Genomic DNA, 19,413 nt, shown 5'->3' on the forward strand with positions numbered 1-19,413 from the left:
TCTATAACTCTGTTTTGTTGTGTTTGCTTGGTTTTTTTGTTTGTTTGTTTGTTTTTTTAGATTCTACATATAAATGAAATCATACAATATTTGTCTTTTTCTGTCTGACATTTCATTTAACATAATACCCTCTTAGTCCATTTATATTATCTCAAATGGCAAGATTTCATTATTTTTTATGGCTGTTTCATGTTCCATTGTGTATGACACCTCATCGTCTTTGCCTCTTTAGCCATTGGTAGGCACTTAGATTACTTCCATATCTTGGCAGATCTTGAATATTTTTAAGAACAAAAAGATAAAGGATCATAAAGTGATAACTCATGTTTCCACTACCAAGATTTATATTGACTTCTTTAGTTCTTAGAATGAGTAGATATGGGAGAAAGTAAACTTAAAATTCTTTTTTTTCATGATAATGGATGATTATTTTTACTTTACAAAGGCTATTTTAAAAAATCTAAAACTCAAAAGTGACTAATGCTTAGTTAATCAAAAATGTTTGGGTGATTAATAAAGTACATTGTTTATAAGGAAGATTCAAAGGGATATTTTGGAGAAAGAATTTTGGCAATAAATATTTGGTTCTTTGTTCTCAATTTTTAAATTTTGATTTAGATTTACTTTAAAATTGAAAATATCAAGATCCAAATAAAGACATGAAGATAGAAAGTTAAATGCTTGACTTTTAAGTTATGATTGCTCTTGACATGGAGTAAAACTTTACTGATTAATTATCAGAACATGTACTAGATAGGTGAATGAAGGATTGCTTGTAGTATGTTAAATGACTCGTAAATGTGTGTTTAATTTTGTTTTACAAAAGAGACACAAATATGTTTCTCAGCCCTAGACTCTGAAGGCTCAGTGACCTGTTATTAAGATAGTTGATTACCCCAGAATCTAAATTTCTGCCCAAATTATGAGAATGAAGTTTTTAAAAAAAGTATTCTAGGATAAATCTCATAGGAGAGATAAAACTGAGGTAGAAGTTATTTTTCTTTCATATCAGCTATGAAACAATATTTTCCAAAATTGTGTAATTAGTGAAATAAGAATAATTAATCTGATAAAATTAGGCAGAATTTTTTCAAGATTTATACTGTCTCATATCACAAAAATGTTTCTGAAAACTTATAAAATACATTTTGATATATTACTACAACTCACTGATCTATAAAATACTAATGAAATTCTATATATCAAATTCTAACTTAAAAATTTCTTACTCTTTTAACCAGGACTTTCTTGATTTCTCAGTCAAAATTTCTGTTTCCTCTTTATTTGCATTGCTAAAGCTTAATGTGTGGAAGCAATAAGTACTCTACATGCGTTAGCTAATTTGTTGTCTTGACACACTGTGAGGTATGTCCAATTATTACCACCTCTTACAGATGAGGATATTGAGAAGAAGTGAATGATATGCCACATTATGGACCCACACAGTCTAGCTGTAGACCAGATGCTCTTAACTGCTAAACCACATGACTGCTAGAACCTTATTTCCTAGTTAAGGATGAGAGAGCCTCACCATTTATATTAAGTAAGGGAAAATTATATTGTACAATCCACTCCACAAAATCCTTCTGTCAGTAGTATTTACAAATAGACATACAAGCCAAACACTGTAATAGCAGAGAGAAAATCATGAAAATTCCAATCTGAGGTGGGTAAAGGAGGTGAGAAAGGAAAGAATGCAATCAATATTATGAGGATCTGGCATAGAAATTGAGATAACATGAATACTTGACACTAATAGACTATTTCCTTAAAATAAGAACAAGCACAACAAGAGCAAGAAGTAAAAAGAATTTAAGTTAATCGAATTCTCATTCTTTTCCAAAATGGAAGAGACAATTATATTGAAGATAGTATCTATCCCTATCTTTTAATACACCCATATAAATACACAAAGAAATAGAAGTTACCATTTTATAAAATGAGCCGTGGCCTACAAGTTTTTAACTTAATTCATGGGACAGGGGCAATTGCCATACCACCAGATAGAGTGGTGGGGCATTTCCAGTATAGTTCTACCATTAGACCAAGTAGCCCATGAAACACTCAAATATAAACTGTGTGGAGAATATTAATTGATGTCTAGTGGAAGATTAAAATGAAGAGTAGACCATAGCTACTTCTTCCTTTGTGTGGTTGAAATAATAAGTCTAAAAATCATCAGTCCCATTTCCCCTGGTTTTGTTGATATGATATTAAATGAGATTTCAAATTATCACTAATGATCCTCTTGGAATTATTACTTGTGGCTTTTAAAGAACTTCAGTGTTAGTTCACAGGGAGACAATGATAACAACAGGGATTTTCACTTTAATTTTGAGAAAGACATTTTCTCAAAAGGTATTAAAAAGAACCACTTGCTTGCTTCTAGAATGGGTTTAGAGAAACTTATGAAAAACATGTATATACAAAAATGCTTTTATAATAGAGAAAGAAACATTTTTCTAAGGGTAGAAAATACACATTTTCAGGAGCAAATACATTAACTGTGATTAAGTCCTACACTTAGCTCAGAGATTCCTGGCAGCTAATAACAAGGGAAGGAGGATGGATTTCATAACTCTTATTATATCTTGTAAAAGATATAGGTTGCTTCTTCAAAGGAAGACATTTTTTGTTAGTAAATTGTAAAAACAAATGTATAAGGGACATTTAACAAAATATGTAGAATGCATTTCCAAAGATAGTTTTATATAGTTTTTCCTACTACACCCCTGGTAAAAATCAAAAGCAGAATCTTGGTAATTTGTAAATTATTTTTATTGATTTTCATTTGAATTTTAATAAATAACTTATAAATTACTTAGTACATATATTACAGTCAGGGGCTTAGATAATGTGGTCTAAGTTTACTGCTTTCTGATATAGTTTGCTATGAGGTAGTTCTCAGCCTATTAGACAAATAATCCACACATTCCTCTAAATATTCTTTTTTCTTTGGGTCTGTACTACTACTTTGAACTTCTGAATAGAAACTAGATATGGAAATGTGTCCTCTCTACTGAGAATTACATCGCTAATAAAATACATTTTAATGTAACTTCTGTATTAGGAACAAACTTACCTATCTCTCCCATGCTTAATGTAGCAGTATAAAGTGCTGCTGTAGAAACAAACTGTTAAGGTCCAAATGCAAAATCCACTCTCTTCAGTTGTAGGACCTTACTGGGTTAGCATCTTCTTCTACAAAATGGGATTAACAATAGGGAGTACCATAAGGTTACACAAGGATTAAATACATATATGACACATAATTAGCACCATCTAATTGAGCACTCCTATTATTGCAGATGACTGGCTGTGAGTTCCACATGCTGTTATACCTTAAGGAAGTCAGACTGAATTCTATTTGTAGAGAGGCACTCCCTCCTACACAGAGGTAAATTGAAAGATGCCAAACTTCAGCGATAGTCCTTTTCTTTTAGCAGCAGATTACAAGCTACTCAAATTCCCAAAAATGTATTTGCATGAAAATTTATGGTTGTAGATCAAAGAGTATAGGAAAAATCATTTTATCCTTAAACTTTGAGTAAGCCATCTACCTCAGCCATGAGGGTGCTCAGTTTTATACCTCTGAAATGTTTGACTTTGAATTATGCCAAAAATCACCAGCTAAACAAGTAAAAGTTATACTTATTTCTAGGAAATTAAATACTTGATTGGATTGTTTAATATTGGCAACACAAATTTCAGTTTTAGTAGAATTGATATTAGAGATGTTATAAATTAGCAATAACAAGGTAAGGACTTGTAAAATGGAAAGATTTGAAGAGACAGGCCAAGGATAATTCAGCCTGTTCTATGACATTTCTGTAGTGCTACTTTTTACATTTTGTAATAAGGGAATAACTTTCATTGTAAACATAGTTGAGGGGAGAAAAGAGGCAATACTTTTGAACATAGAGTGCTCTGAAAATTTCCTAGCACATCTACTCAAGAATCCCAGTGATTCAACAGGTCTTTCATTTCTTTCCTTCTGGACTGAACTGCCCCCCAAAACTCTGGGTTACAATAATTAACTAAGAAGTGCTATCTCTGGTGTGTTTTTAATTTACCTGAGGTAATCTCCTCTCTCAAGTCACCAGTTGCAACACCTTGTGACTGATACTAACATTAATAATAAAACAAAAGGTCATTTCTCTGGATCAATGGTGCCTCTTTAATTAGTCATGGATTATTAATAATTACACTGTTTTATCTGCTTTTAATTTGAATCAGTCCACTGGACCTAGAGCATATTAGCAAGATACTCACAGGCTCTAGGACCCAAAGGGCCTTAATAACGATTACTTGAGTTAGGCTAAGAGGAATTAAAGAGGTAAACATTCCAAATCATCTATTGAAATTTTCTTTAAAGGTGATAAATAACTTGGTGTTTAAATGTCAAGCTGTGCCTGGACATCAACAGGAATGGCAGAGTAAGGAACTTCAAAAATGTACAAAAAATGTGAAGAAATGAGAATATTGGCAAAATAATCAAAATAATTTTTCAGAACTCTGGAAAATACCTCAAATCTACAATTATTCAAGGAGCATTTATTCAAGAAAAATGGTTGAATCTCACTTAAGAACAGCAAGGTTTGTGGTATTTTAACCTGCCCCTATCTACCACCTTCTCCCTAGCTCTGTAGTAGCCTTGCAAACCGGCAGCCCCATAATCATAATGAAAATAATCAGTTTAGCAGCCACTGGAAGGATCACAATGGGTTGGAACTTTTTAAAAGCCCCATTCTCAGAGAATTGACATCATTTGACTTGTTCAGTAAATCCTGGAAATTTCCACTTGCAGAGCATACATTTACTTGACCCAACTCAGAGATCATGCAATAAAAACAGCATTTTTCCCTGAGAGAAAACTATCAATTCCAATTTTTAAAAACATTACTCCTATCTAAGGCAGCAATAACAATTGGAGCAAACAGGATGTTGCCCCCAAATATGCAAAGGAATGAGGTGTCCATAGGGGACTTTGAAAAGCTCCTACGTATTCCTAGGAATCTAGAAGATCATGCATACGCAGAGCTGTGCACATGCCCAGGACTGTGTGACTACCCAGCAGATCCCTGAGTGCTTGCCTCTGGTTGACTCTGAGGTTCTTGAAGGCAGGAGAGGAAGGCTAAAGCAGTGATGTAAACTGACTACCTGGACATTGAATGGATGCCTCAACAAAGAATGGAAAACTTATATTTTTCAAGAATTTAAGGAGTTCCCATCATGAGGCAGTGGTTAACGAATCTGACTAGGAACCATGAGGTTGCAGGTTTGATCCCTGCCCTTGCTCAGTGGGTTAACGATCCATGTTGCCGTAAGCTGTGGTGTAGGTTGCAGATGCGGCTCGGATCCTGCATTGCTGTGGCTCTGGCATCGGCTGGCAGCTATAGCTCCGATTCAACCCCTAGCCTGGGAACCTCCATATGCCCCGAGAGTGGCCCAAGAAATGGCAAAAAGACAAAAAAAAAAAAGAATTTAAGGAACTATCTCTCCAATCATTAGCCACCTACTAAGCTGACTAGGCAGTGACTTCAGTGATTACATGCAATGAAGAACACAGACTTTCCAAAATTACAATTAGTTCAGAAAAGCCTTTAAATAAAGAAATAATAACACCAGAAGCCCACAGTGAACCCTTGGGTTGGGAATCTGATTTCCAGAATTTTATATTATATTTTTTTAAAGGTCTAGTTTTCAACAACAACAAAGTGTGGCATGTGAAGAAACAAGAAAATATGGTCCATCACAGGAATAAAGGTAATCAATAGAAACTACCCCTGAAGTAGTCCAAGTGTTGGACTTACTGTACAAAGACTTTAAATCAGCAATTTAAAATATGTCCAAAAATCTAAAGGAAACCATACCTAAAGAATAGAAAAAGTACTAGAATTGTGTCTCACAAAATATCAGCAAAATATAGAGATTATAAAAAAGACACAATTAGAAATTCTGGAATTGGGAGGTCCCATTATGGGCTCAGCAGGTTAAGAACCCACTAGCATCCATGAGGATGTGGGTTCAATCTCTGGCCTTTCTCAGTGGGTTAGGGATCTGGTGTTGTTGTGAGCTGTGGCATAGGATGTGGCATTGCTATGGCTGTGGCATAGGCCAGCAGCTGCAACTCTGATTCAACCCGTATCCTGGGAATTTCCATATGCTGTGGGTGTGGCTCTAAAAAGGCAAAAAAAAAAAAAATCTGGAATCTAAAAGTACAATAACTGAAATGAAAAATTTCAGTTTCACTGATGGGCTCAGTAGCAAATTTGGGAAAGCAGAAATGAAAGCCAGTGAACTTACATATAGGTCAATTGAGATTTTCCAACCTAAAGAACAGAAAAAAAAGAATGAAGAATATACACATAATTGGAGTTCCATAAGGAGAGGAGAGAAAGAGAGAAGCAAAAAGAATATTTGTAAATAAACTTAGCACAAACTTCCCAAACATCTGTATACTCAAGGAGCTCAGTGAAATCCAAGGAACATAAACTTAAAAAGATCCACATGCAGACACATAATCAAACTGTCAAAAGCCAAAAACAAAGAATGAATCTTTAAAGACACAAAGAAGTTATTCTTCATGTACAGTGGGTCCACAGTAAGATTAACAGGAATCTTAAGAGGAACGACCTATTCAAGGTGCTGAAAGAAAAACACTGTCAACCAAGAAGTGTATATCCACCAGAGCTATCCTTCACTAATGAAGGAGAAATTAACTGAGAGAATTTATTGCTAGCAGATCCACCCTAAAAGAATACCAAAGGAAGACCTTTAGATAGAAATGAATGGATGCTAAACAATAACTTAAATCTATAAGAAAAAATAGCACCAATAAAGATAATTACGTAGGTAAACATAAAATACAACATTAATGCATTTTTTTTTGTTTGTAGCTTCTTCCCTCCTCATTTGATTGCATAAGGCTTAAAATTTTATTTTTATCTTTCAATTTGGGGAAAATGATTTATTGTAGCTACCTTTTTCACTAGTGAAATCGTTTCAGTTAAGGGCATATCTAGGACTACTACTACTGAATATCAAAAAATAAGTATATATCCATAAAAACAATATTTGCCTCATTAGTAAGCTCTTAGTTAAATTCAAATGTAGTCATTCTGAACATAGCCTTACATTCATATTTTGATAATAATGACACATTGTCCTCTTGTGGAAATGAATGAGTAGCTGTGGACTACCTTACAGTAGGGAGCTGAATTATTATAGCCATTTATTTGTCTAGCGTCAGTGACTTTTGGATGTATACATTGGGAAGTATCATGATGACTTTGGAGCTGAAATGCATTTTGATAGTCAGGTGCTAATGCATTGGATTAGGCAGTTACAGACTGTTTTTGTAGCTTCATGGGTAATACAGCAATATGCAATATCTATACAGTAGCCCATTTCTAGATGAAGCAAGCACTTCAGTTGATTGTATCAGTGGTACTTAGAGCTAGTGAATCAAATGAAATGTTCTCTCAGTCAGCATAATTTCTAGCAATGCTAAGTCAAACCAGTTGAAATGAATTTTCCAACTGAGACAAATCCTTTGACAAACCTGGAGTATTTCTATATCAATTTGTTTTATCTTTATCTTTACTTGCACAGTGATCCACTAGTGGATATAGTAGTTATTAAGTAGTTATTAATCACCATAGTGAATATGTTTATGTTAATGAGTCAGAAAGTACACATTCATTCTTTTGGTTGAAATATATGTATATATTTATATATGTATTTATTTAAATAAAATTTAAACTAAAATAATAATAAAATAACCAATATTTTTGAAGTCCTATTAAAACTGCTTTACATGTATTGGGATCTTGAAGGTGAGGTAACTAAGGCACAGAGAATAAGTAAGTAGTCTGAGGTCATTCAGACCACCCAGCTAGCAAGTAGATGAGCTGAAATTAAAATCTAGGTAGTTTTCAGAGGCTATTATTTTTGACTACTTTGTAATGCGGCTTCTCAAAAAAATAATGAAATTAGAACATATTAATAATTATTTGTTACTCTGATAAACAAAAACAGGGGAGGTATTAGACTGAAAAGATTAGCAAATGTGTAGTTCTCAAATTATTTGTGGATCTTCACAGTTATTGGCAGCTAATATGCCAGCCATTTCTAGCCTCAAGAAAAAAGACTGAAAGTCATATCAGGTGTTTCACACATTTTGTCAACCATAGACTCAAATATTAGTTAACATTAAAGAGTGTGAGTATTATTTAGAATAGATTTCTCCCTGATTCACAATCTCTTCTCTTCTCCCCATCACCTCGAATACAAGAGAAGAATAAAGTCCATGGAGACCATGCTGGGGCTGAAATATCATGTGAAACTTTGATCTTACAAATATATATGAGAAATTTGTATGCAGAATGTTTTCAATTTCACAAAAATCTACTTGTTTTACTATGAAAATGTGTTGTATCCAACACTTTGCCATAATTTGACACTCTGGGAAAATACACCACGTTGAATCTAGAAATGCAAATTGCGTTGTAAGAAACACAGGATTCTACCTCGCATCCATCAGGATGGCCCCTATCAGAAAACCCCAGGAAATAACAAGTTTTGGTAATGACGTGAAGGAATTAGAATACTTGTGCACTGTTGGTAGAAACATAAAATGATGCAGACTTTGGAAAACCATATGATGTTTTCTCAAAATATTAAAAGTTAAATTACTATGTGATTCAGCAATTTCATTTCTGAGTATATACACAAAAGAAATTATAGTAGGGTCTTGAAGAAATATTTGCGCACCCATATTCCTAGCAGGCTTAGTCACAATAGCCAAAAGGTAGATGTAACCCAAGTGTTCATCATTGGATAAACAAAATGTGCTATATACATTCAATGGGATATTATTCAGCCTTAAAAAGGGAGGAAATTCTGACACAGACTGTAATACAAATGAACCTTAAGGATATTACACTAAGTAAAATAAGCCAGTCACAAAAAGATTAATACTGTATGATTCCATGTACATGAGGTGCCTAGTGTAGTCAGATTCGTAGAACAGAAAGTGGAATGGTGGTTGCCAAGGGCTTGGGGGGAGGGGAATGGGAGCTATTGTTTAATGGATACAAAGTTTGAGTTCTACACAATGAAAAGAGTTTTATAGATGGATGGTGGTGATGGTTGCACAATAATGTGAATGTACTTAATGCCACTTAACTGCATAGGTAAAAGTGGTCAAAATGAAGATTTTTATGTTATGTGTATTCTACCACAATTACAAATAAAAAGAAGAGAGAAAAAGGAGACATAGGATTCTGTAATAAAAATAGCAATTCCTTGTGCATAGTATGCTCTACCTCACTGATATTTCATCTTTATCCAGGCTGCCTAGATCAATATCTCACTAGGTCTCCTCCATAGCCTCAGAATATAGGGTAACCATATATTTGTCACTCAAATCTTTGAGGGTGAAACAGGGCATTATTAATAATTATCCCAAGATAATTTGCATAAACCAGGATTGTTCTATTCTCAATGGAGAAGCTATAGTGATCTTTGAATAAAGTCAGATCATATTCTACTGAAAATATACAACAACCTTACTTCCACATGTAGCTAATGGCTGTCATATTGGACAGTATTTATCTAGATTATTTATATCCCCAAACTCTCTATTTTTCCTAAAAAAATGGTCTTTTCCTCACTTAAAGGAACTTAATAGTTTTCATAATTTCAGCTAGTATGTAAGCTCCATGAGAGCAGGGACTGTGTGTTTATTTACTCCTGTATCCCCAGGTTTTTTTCTCCTGTGAGGTATCTTCAGGATTTAGTTCAGTGTTTGGTATGAAGTAAGGACTTCATTTATATTGAAATAAACAATGATTGATTATATGAGCAGTATTCAAACAAAATAAGATTTTGTTTTCAGACCAGAAAATATTTGGAAATACAGCACTTTTGAGGAATACCATATTGGAATTATTTTTTTTTTAATTTCTATTTCCTCTAGTAAATATTGTGATAGATGACATAAAAATGTTTGGACCAAAGATAAATAAGTAGACATTAAAGTATCAAGTTATGTCAAGGTAACTGGTACATTCTGTTGGAAAAGTGAACAAAATACTTGAACTTTGTCTTTCCTTAGCAACTAGCCACTACAGTTTTTCATCTTTTCCTGGTATGTCTTTGACACAAAGGAGATATCCATTATTAGTGGCCTCTACTCAGAACATATCAATTAATTGGGTCATATTTTACTAATTACCATCCTTTGTAACCTTCACTTCTGAGATGTGGGGGAAGTAGGGATAGGAAATATTGGTGGCATGCAGGACTCACAAGCAGATGCAAAGAAAGACCAAAAGAAGTCCTACTTTTCCTTATTCTCTTTACTTAACTTGGCTCAGATAAGGAATAAGTAAAGCTTCCTCTGTGTGTGAGAGAGAGAGAAAGAGAAAAAGGGAGGAGAACCTGTGCTTACTCATAAAAGTCATAACATGAAAACATGGTGCAGGGATTTATATCATTATGGCTGTGTGTTCTGGTCTAGTTCTTAGAAATGAGACTAGCATAAGTCAACAGATTTTTTTTTTTCATTTTATTGCATTAGAAGTAAATTGTTAGAAGCCTGTATTTTACTTATTTCTGCATTCTTCACAGCACCAAGCTCTCAGTTGTCTCTCAGAAAATGTTTTTTAAAAATAATAGATGCTCAGCTAGCATTTGTTATCAACCAGTGGCAACCAAAATTACATTTTAATAGCAATGCATGTATATTGCCCAAATTTGTAAAGTTTTATTGGATTAGTATTATAAAATAGACAGCATTTAAAAAGCTCAATATTTCACATATGCAGTGCAGGTATCTCTTTAATATAATGAATTATTATGATAAAAACTTTATTATTGCAGAACAAATGACTAATGATACAAACAGGAATATTGAAGAAAATTTTTGTTAACTCCATGGACAATGTGTCCAAAAGCATCTGAGGAAAGAGTTTACTAAACATTCATCTATACCTTGCCTCAAGCAATTTGAGAACATGCATGTGTCTGTGTATGTGTTTGTGGCACATATGTAAAGAAAGTAAAGCTAAATGGCAAAGATAAATATAATATATCATATATATATTTTTTTAATTCATGGCATTAAATTTGTGGTTGAGCTCATAGGCACATAGAACTTAATCTCTTTCCTCTCTGTCATTCTCTTTTATAGTTTGTTTACCATGAAGAGGTTGGAGAAGCCTGTTAGCATCCAATGACAGAAGAACAGAGAATCACAGAAGAAATCCAATAATTAAACCACTCTGCCTGGCAAGCAACCCATTGGAAAGTAATGGCTCTGGAGAAGAAGTTGGTAGGGGCACTTAATTATTGCAGTCTTTAATTCAGTGTGAGTTGCCTGAACACTGAGAGTTTGATCAGTATGTGTTAATCTAGTTAAAATAGGTACTTTTTCTCAAAATAAACTGGGTATACAATGTATGCATCACAAATCCTGATTTATAGCAACTCCAGAGATAAGGGTTTAGGTAGTGTTGCATTTAAAACAAACACTTGGCCATTATCTGTAAAAATGTGGTTATTCTAACTTCAGGATTGTCTTTCCAAAGTCTTTTCCCTTCGTATACACATGTACTCACACATATATCTAATGAATGATGATGGCATATAATGAAATAATACTGCTTTCTCAAAACCACTTACTTTTGAACCCACCCAAAACAAGAGCCATTTCCACTGATTACGTGGCAGTTGGACCAGATGCCTTATGACTTCTTTTCTATTGAAGTTGCATTCTATAAATGACAGATGCTTTAACTTTTATTTAGCAGGAGAAGCCATTAATCTGTCTTCAGACTTTCCCCTACCTCCCACAGAAAAAACAATTTGCTCTTCAAAAGTTTGTTTGGAAATGAAACCAAATTCGGTGTTTCCTCTACAGATGGTTGACCTCTTTCAGTTGGTGGCTGCATTACTCATTTAAACAATCATACAGGTCAATATGGTGTAATCTAAATTATTTAGTCTCTTAGTGTTTTTCAGACACTACTGACAGTTGGAGAGGCTCCAGCTGCTGGTTGTACCTGGATTTGAACTCCACCCAAGGATAACAGAGTTTTAAGTCTGTATTCCAGAGCCCATCCATTGAGAGTCTTGCACATCGGTTCTGAGGGATTCTAACTTAAGAATCAAAATGTCTATACATGTGATGATTATTTTCAGATGAAAAGTTTAAAAAATGAGTGATTTTTCAAGGACTCATTACTACCTGGATGGTCTTTCTCCTGAAGCCTAACTTTAAAACACCTTTCTTTTTTGTTTGTCCCCCACAGGGAGCAATTCAAATCTACCAAATAGACTAGCAAAATATTATGATAACCTTTTCCATCCTAATTTGTACTGGAGGCTGAGTGTGTACTAGGATCAACATTAATTACTGTATAACATTTCAGCAGTGTGGTTCATGGAAATGTCAGGGAGTTAGCTACAGGGGACTTGGGGTCTTGGAAACATCAGGGGGGAAATAGCTAAAGAACATGTGCTCCACAGGACAAAAGGGATTTACAAACACGAAATTTAGAACTAAGGTGGAAATAAAACCCAAGACTGAGGTGTTAACACCAAGCAAATCCAATAAAAGTTAGGTTTATCGAGGTAGAGAAAAGGCTCAATGCAATACAATCTGGTGGTCTTTCTACCATCTTTAAATAATTTAAAAATTACTAAAATTTAGGTTCCAACAGTGAACACAACAGCTCATAAAAAAAAAGATTCTTTATAATAAGAGATCTAGTTTGTTAAAGTTAATATATCAGTTTGAATTAATGAATTTTTAATTCAGATTCCTTTTGCAGCTTGAATTCAGACTAATTACAGGTTTTAAATTGTCACTAGTCGGAGCTCAGCCAAGGCATATTTCCTCTCTTCTTTACTTGCACCCTGAGAATTCATGAATCAATTTTTTTCTGGGTCATGACTTTGCCCCACCAGGAGCAGAGAAAACCCTTCAGTGAGAAGAAAATTCAATGGCAAGGATCCCAGTCAGTCAGAATTTATACGCAAAATGCAAGGAAGTAAATGACAGAGGAAATTTCCCAGCTCTGAAGGAGAAAGGCGATTTAAATCACATATATAATCGAAACAGTAATGAATTTTGTAAATACTTTCAAGCACAGCAGTACCCACTTCCATCCTTGTAATTTAGGATTACTGAATATTTTAGGAAAGGGATTGCTTTTTGCAAGCCTTTTTTTTAAACAGCAGAGGTCACCTTAGTACAAACCTCTTCAGGGGGGAAATGCTTTCTGTTCAGTGGTGATAAATTAAGTACTTTTAAACCATCAGCAAGTCTTCTCTTATTTCATTGAAACTAAAAAATCAAACACATATGGTTAGTTGGATTTTTTTAAATGTTAGGCAAAATGTAATTGTTTTAAAATTAAATTACTTTTCAAGTTTATATCCTTTAAAATTATTCTTTTCTAAAATGAATGTGTAGAATATGAAATAATATAAGTAATCATAGCATCAATTATATTTCTAATCAGCATAATTCATTTTTTATTTACTCTTAGAGGAATATTCAGTAAATCATTCTGGCTCAGGCACTGTGGCTTATTTTTAAAACTAATTGTTTCTGTAAAATAATCCATTAACAAAGAATAGCTAATAAATAGCTGACTAAATGTAAAAATTTCCAGAGTGGGAAAAAAAGTTATTCAATAAAACTTCATTTAATAAAATATGCATTAGCATAGATAAATTAATAGTAAATTCAATTTTTATTTTATGACTATTTAAACTATAGTTCATCTAATCTTATATTATAAGCTAGTATAGGCATTTGTTTTTCAGGTGTTTAAAGACCAGAAAGTGTAAAATGGATTTCTTTACAAGATTTCATGTAAAATATTCTCCTTTTACTTGTCTAGAGTTCATTAGAATATACTTTTAATTAATAATTACATCTGGTTACATTATATATCTTTAAATATTTAATCTGTGTTTGCTAATGAACTCATTATCTACGAGATATAATCAATTTTAGGTAAATACATTTAATATCCTTTTTATTACATGCACAACATATCATTCTCATATTGTAATGAACAATAACTATTTGACAAGGAGAGTAAGATTTATTAACATCCTCTCCTTTCCCTGCCCTTTCCTTTTCCGCCAAGAGAAGACAAAGTTGCTTTAACTTCTACACTAAGACGATGAAGACAATTGCTATTTCTCAGGGAATGGGGAGGGGGCATTCAAAGAAATAAAAATTCCCAGGAAATTCTTAAATGCTATTTTAGATTTTAATCACTTTATTAGATTTCTTGCTTGAGTGATTTGTGCAGAAAACATTTTATCTATTTTGTTTTCCTCTGATTACCAAACTGTGTTACACACAAAAGTCTACTTGAAACTAGCTTACAGTTTAAAGACAGGTTTAATAACAGGTGAACACTGGAAAATATGCAAACAAAATGGCAGACATGAATGACTTCATTTAAGGCATAATTGCTTCTCATCAACCCAAGAAATCATGCAGAAACAGTCTCTGTTTTACCCAGCCAGGAAGAGACCAGAGAAATCACTCAGGCACAGATACTAAAAGGAAGGTCCATTCTTGGGTCTCAGCCAGACAACCACTCCACACACAGATCCAAGTGTAAAGACAATAGTCCTTAGAATCACAGTTCATCATAACAGATAATTATACAGCAAGTAAGACAATAAGGTTTTTTGGCCTCTGACTATATAGACTAATTGCTGGCTATGGAGCTCTGCCTGGAAGGCATACAGCACTGCCTCTGCAATGTCTTCTTATTACGTGAGGACTGGTGTAATTTGGGTGGACAAGAGGTTTAGTGTCTAGTGAATTCCATATGGTGGCTCTTTCTCTTTTGTGGATTTTTTTTTCCCTGACAGATATATTGCAATATTCCAAAGGGTTGCTAATCTATTTACCTGGAAGAAGTTTTAAAATGAAATAACCCTGCCTAGCACTCCAAAGAAGTTTTCAGTTGATTAAAAAAAAAAAAAAGATAAAAAAATACACAAGAAAATCTGGGACCATTCAACTATAAGATTTGCCTTTATACATGGCAAAATATTAAAATTAGGATATGATATCAGGTTTTATTTAAATGCATGTGGTTGTCAGCAGATTTTCTGGGTAATATAGGCAAAATTCAGAGTTAACAAATAAACACTGCTTTCAAATAGGCATCAGAAGGAATAAATTCCTACCTTCATTTTTTGTTTTGTTTTGCTCCTTTTACTCTAACAGGGTCCATAATGACTGCATTTATCACATATTTATTTGTTGTTTGGAAAGATGAAAAGTGTCTATTTTTAAGATACTAATTTATGAGAAGGAGTTCCCGACAAGCTGGCAAGGGGGTGCAGAGCCTCTGGATTAGCGATCTCCTCTTTCCCCATCAGAAACAAATATGTCTCTCTGCAATTTGTGCAGCCCTAAAAGCCAGCCAATTAACTTGAAGTTGAGTTTTGACTCAAACTCATGACCCTACGAGCCATAGAGCCCTATTCTATATCTGGTGTCATTGAACCAAGTTAGGATAAAAATAATCTCTGCTTTTTGTGTGTGTGTGTGTTGCTTCTTTTCCTTATTCTAAAAAAAATTAATTGATGTTTCTAAGACCTACTGAGGTCTTTAGAATCCCTAAAGCTTTCTATATGATATTTGTATGTTTTCCCCTCTTTGGGAGGAAAAAAAAAAGCACTGGAGCACAATCATTTTTATTGAATAAAGTTTGCAGTTCATGAAAGGCTTTCTTACTCCCATGTGCAAGTGCTGACCATTACATCATGCGCCCTGAGGGCTGTGCTAGAAAAGAGAAGAGAAGGCGAAATCAGCAAAAAGAGTCTTCCTGACTTGAATTTAAAAAAAAAAAAAAAAAAGTGCTTTTTTTTGTTAAATACCACAAATTTGCAGGGAGGCTGGTGAGTGTAATAGCATTCTGAGCATATGCTACCTCGGAGGCACCAAGCCCTCCTTTAAAGAAATACACACAAAATGTATACTTCGATCTCCAAGTCTTGTTCAAATAAAAACTATAGTTTCCAAGCTATAACCTCTATTTTGAAGTTAGTTTAAAAATTCTATTACCTAGGATTGAATATGTGCTACCCAAACCAGTTTTGTTTCATTCATTTTTTTAATAGTAAGTTAATTTGAAATTTTTTTCCAGTGAAAAAAGAAAGAAGATAGATAGCTTTTGAAACAAGTGAGGATCAAAATAAGCAAAAAAGAGGTCCTGAGGAGAGTGAATTTGCTTTTCTCCCCTCTGTTTTACTCCTATTTTCTAAGAATGCAGCAACATTTGGCAGTTGGAAATGTTTGGTACCTTGTGTATAAAATATATATTTAGCCATTGTAAATAATATTTTAATAGAGGTTCCACGAGTGTAATGAGGTGCATATGTCCAGAAGGGCTTTGAGTAGTGCTTGCAATTTAGCCACCATTAAATATTTATTTCATTTTGACCCCATGTAAGTATCTATTTTTTATTGGGAATAAAGTGAATTCACTATTTGTGGATTGAATTTGCAGAAAAAAAATGAAAACAAAACCAAGTCCAACAAGGCCAATCACTTTGCTATTGTGGTGGTATTTTAATGTATTCTCTTCTGTGTGAATTTTTTTTGAAAGTACACAGATCTTAAATATCGTAGCTAGAAAGTTGATATGGTTTGGATTTCAGATGATAAACACTACCAAACGGTGTCATATTAAAATGTAAAAACTCTGCATGCATGCCACAGCCTCTGCCTGCTATGAGTTTGGTTGTAAGAGTGTTTTTTGACTTCTAAATCACACATTTGCTAAAATGAGCTCTGCTAGATATCAGTTTGCGCTCAGGCACAATGTGTCTCAGTCAGATTCATAAAACAGATAGCTGAACTAGACTTTGACTTCTGACATCAACAATCTGACTTCAATATTTCTCCACAAAAAGAGACTCCTGACTCTGCGCTGTTTCCATGTGATGGATAGCTTTTCAGCTGCTGACAGCACTGAACATAATAAATGTATTCATTAACATTGGGGGCTGCATATCCCCATGTCTTAAGTTTTACAGCTAGTGGCTTTGAAATGCCACCCAGAAACACCTGCAGCACTGCCTTGTCTTTGCAGAACTGCAGAGCCACTGTGAAAAAATATTATTATAAAGTTGTCTGTATATCAGCATTTCTGTGCTAAACAACCTTTTAATTGCCTACCCTCTAATTTTTCTTTGCCTGGAAACACTTGCAGGCACATATTTTAATTTAAGCTGCTCTGTTTGACTCCTCTGATCATCTGGGTTTTCATTGTCATTGCTTCACAATAATTTAATGTCATATATAATGGCATCAAATTGGGGAAAGCCCTAAAAGCTGCCAATCCAAAGTGATCTCAATGTTCCCGCGTACAAGCCTAGATAAGCTTGATTTGTTTGTGCCAACATTATTCATCACATTCTGTGTCTAACTGGGCCAGTGTTCTCTTGCTCTTGCATTTTCAAATCCTCTTTCAACATACACTGAAGCTTCTTAATCAGTGTGTTTTCTATACTACAGTTAACAAAATGGTTGAAAGTATGCATTTTGAGACACCCCCCCCAAAAAAAAGTATTATGATGATGCTTAGCACACTACTATCTAAACATTTTAAAATACTGTTCTTTCTTTTTCTTCTTGTTAAACAAATTTCATTTTGTTTGCCACTAGAAGAGGAGAGTTGGACCACATGTGCAATTCAACATTTGTTTTAGATTTTCACTTAATAATATTACAGAAAGCTAACTATCCTTAATGAAAACTTATTTGTGAGTCTACTCCAAAGCTGATCATATATGTCTTCTTGGGAGGAGAAGAGTTTTATTTTATAGCTAATTAAAAGTTTCTAAAGATGCTGTGGATTTTTTTTTTTTTGGTGCAAATTAAAATTAATTAGAGTTATTAAGGAGCCATGAAAAGAAGGATTTGAGAAATAGTGAGAAATATTATTTAAACCCTAATGGAATTCAGTGAAACCCACAGGTCTATTACAGGCCCCTGATTTGCCAGGATCACTGCAGGGAATCTAACATTAATAAGCACACTGGTAATTAAATCATTTGTTACTTTGTCTGTAATGTTGTAATGTTTCACTGATACTCTGTCAGAGCTCTTTGTGCAGATCAGAGCTAATCAAAGGTAATCAATTTTCAGCATTTGAGAAATCTGTAAATGATTATACATTCATCAGATCATTTAGTGGAGTGCAAGGAAAGTGCAATGCAATTAATCTTCCTGCATGAGGAGGAATTACCACCACAGAATTCAACAGTTATAATTAATTTCATTGTCTTGCTGTGAATTTTGATTGCTTTTCTTTGGACTGTATAGTACAAATGATGATTCATTGCAAAGTATTTGCAAAGCAAACACACCAGTGTGCTATGCAAATTAAAGTAGCTGTATAACAGATAGGTTTCAAACTTCCTATTTACTCAGGGTTGTTGAGTACTAATTTGCCAAATAATAATTGCTTGTTAACTTTATACACTCTTCCCTTGAATATCAAGATTGGTAACCAACATAAATAGAAAGCACGTGCTATTTTGTATCTTATGGTATGTATGCAAAATACTAGTTAGTGCTTAAACTTATTCCCTTTACCCAATAACTTAATTTGGGCATTAAAAGATGGTTATTTACCTCTGAAATAATTTGCTACTTATTTTACTTACACAAAATAGATAGTAGTTAAATAAATTATGCATAGCAATTGTTTGTGTGTTGCTTTTTCCATTATCGTAACTATAAACCTTTAAAAGATTTTCACTTGAAATATTTGATTCTTAGAATTTATTCGTATCTAGAATGTTGCTTGTTTTAACAAATATTTAATTTTTGGTATATAGTAGGGTGTTGCTAAAACACATTCTCAATAATATACAAATTTTCTGTATAATACCTTTTCAGTTTCCAAATAGTCTGTTCACTGGGAACAAAATCTTATTCAAAATGACCTAAAGGCTCATCTCACATTTTGTGATAAAATGAAATTATTTTTAAAAATGAAACAGAGATTCATAACAAACCATGAAAAAATGTGCACATCGTTAATATTTGCTGTTTGCAGATGACTTCAGTTCCTGTGGTATTTGATATGTGGAACACCACATTTCTTATCACTTTGTGAGATCCAAGTCTCTGTTTTCCCCAAAATTAAACTCTGTAAGTCTTGAAATCAGCTCTAATTCTTTCAATTCATACAGATCCGTGAACATGAAACCCTATTTTAATATTTCTTAATCAGGAAGTTGAACTGTGTGAATCCCAGTTGAAAACCAAGATGTTACTTTCCCCTCAAATACATTCTGCATGTGATGTTACTGAGGACTTTGTTGAATGCACATGGAAGAATAAGTCATTTT

Source organism: Phacochoerus africanus, chromosome 9 (assembly GCF_016906955.1).
Source record: "Phacochoerus africanus isolate WHEZ1 chromosome 9, ROS_Pafr_v1, whole genome shotgun sequence".
Classification (NCBI taxonomy): Eukaryota; Metazoa; Chordata; class Mammalia; order Artiodactyla; family Suidae; genus Phacochoerus; species Phacochoerus africanus.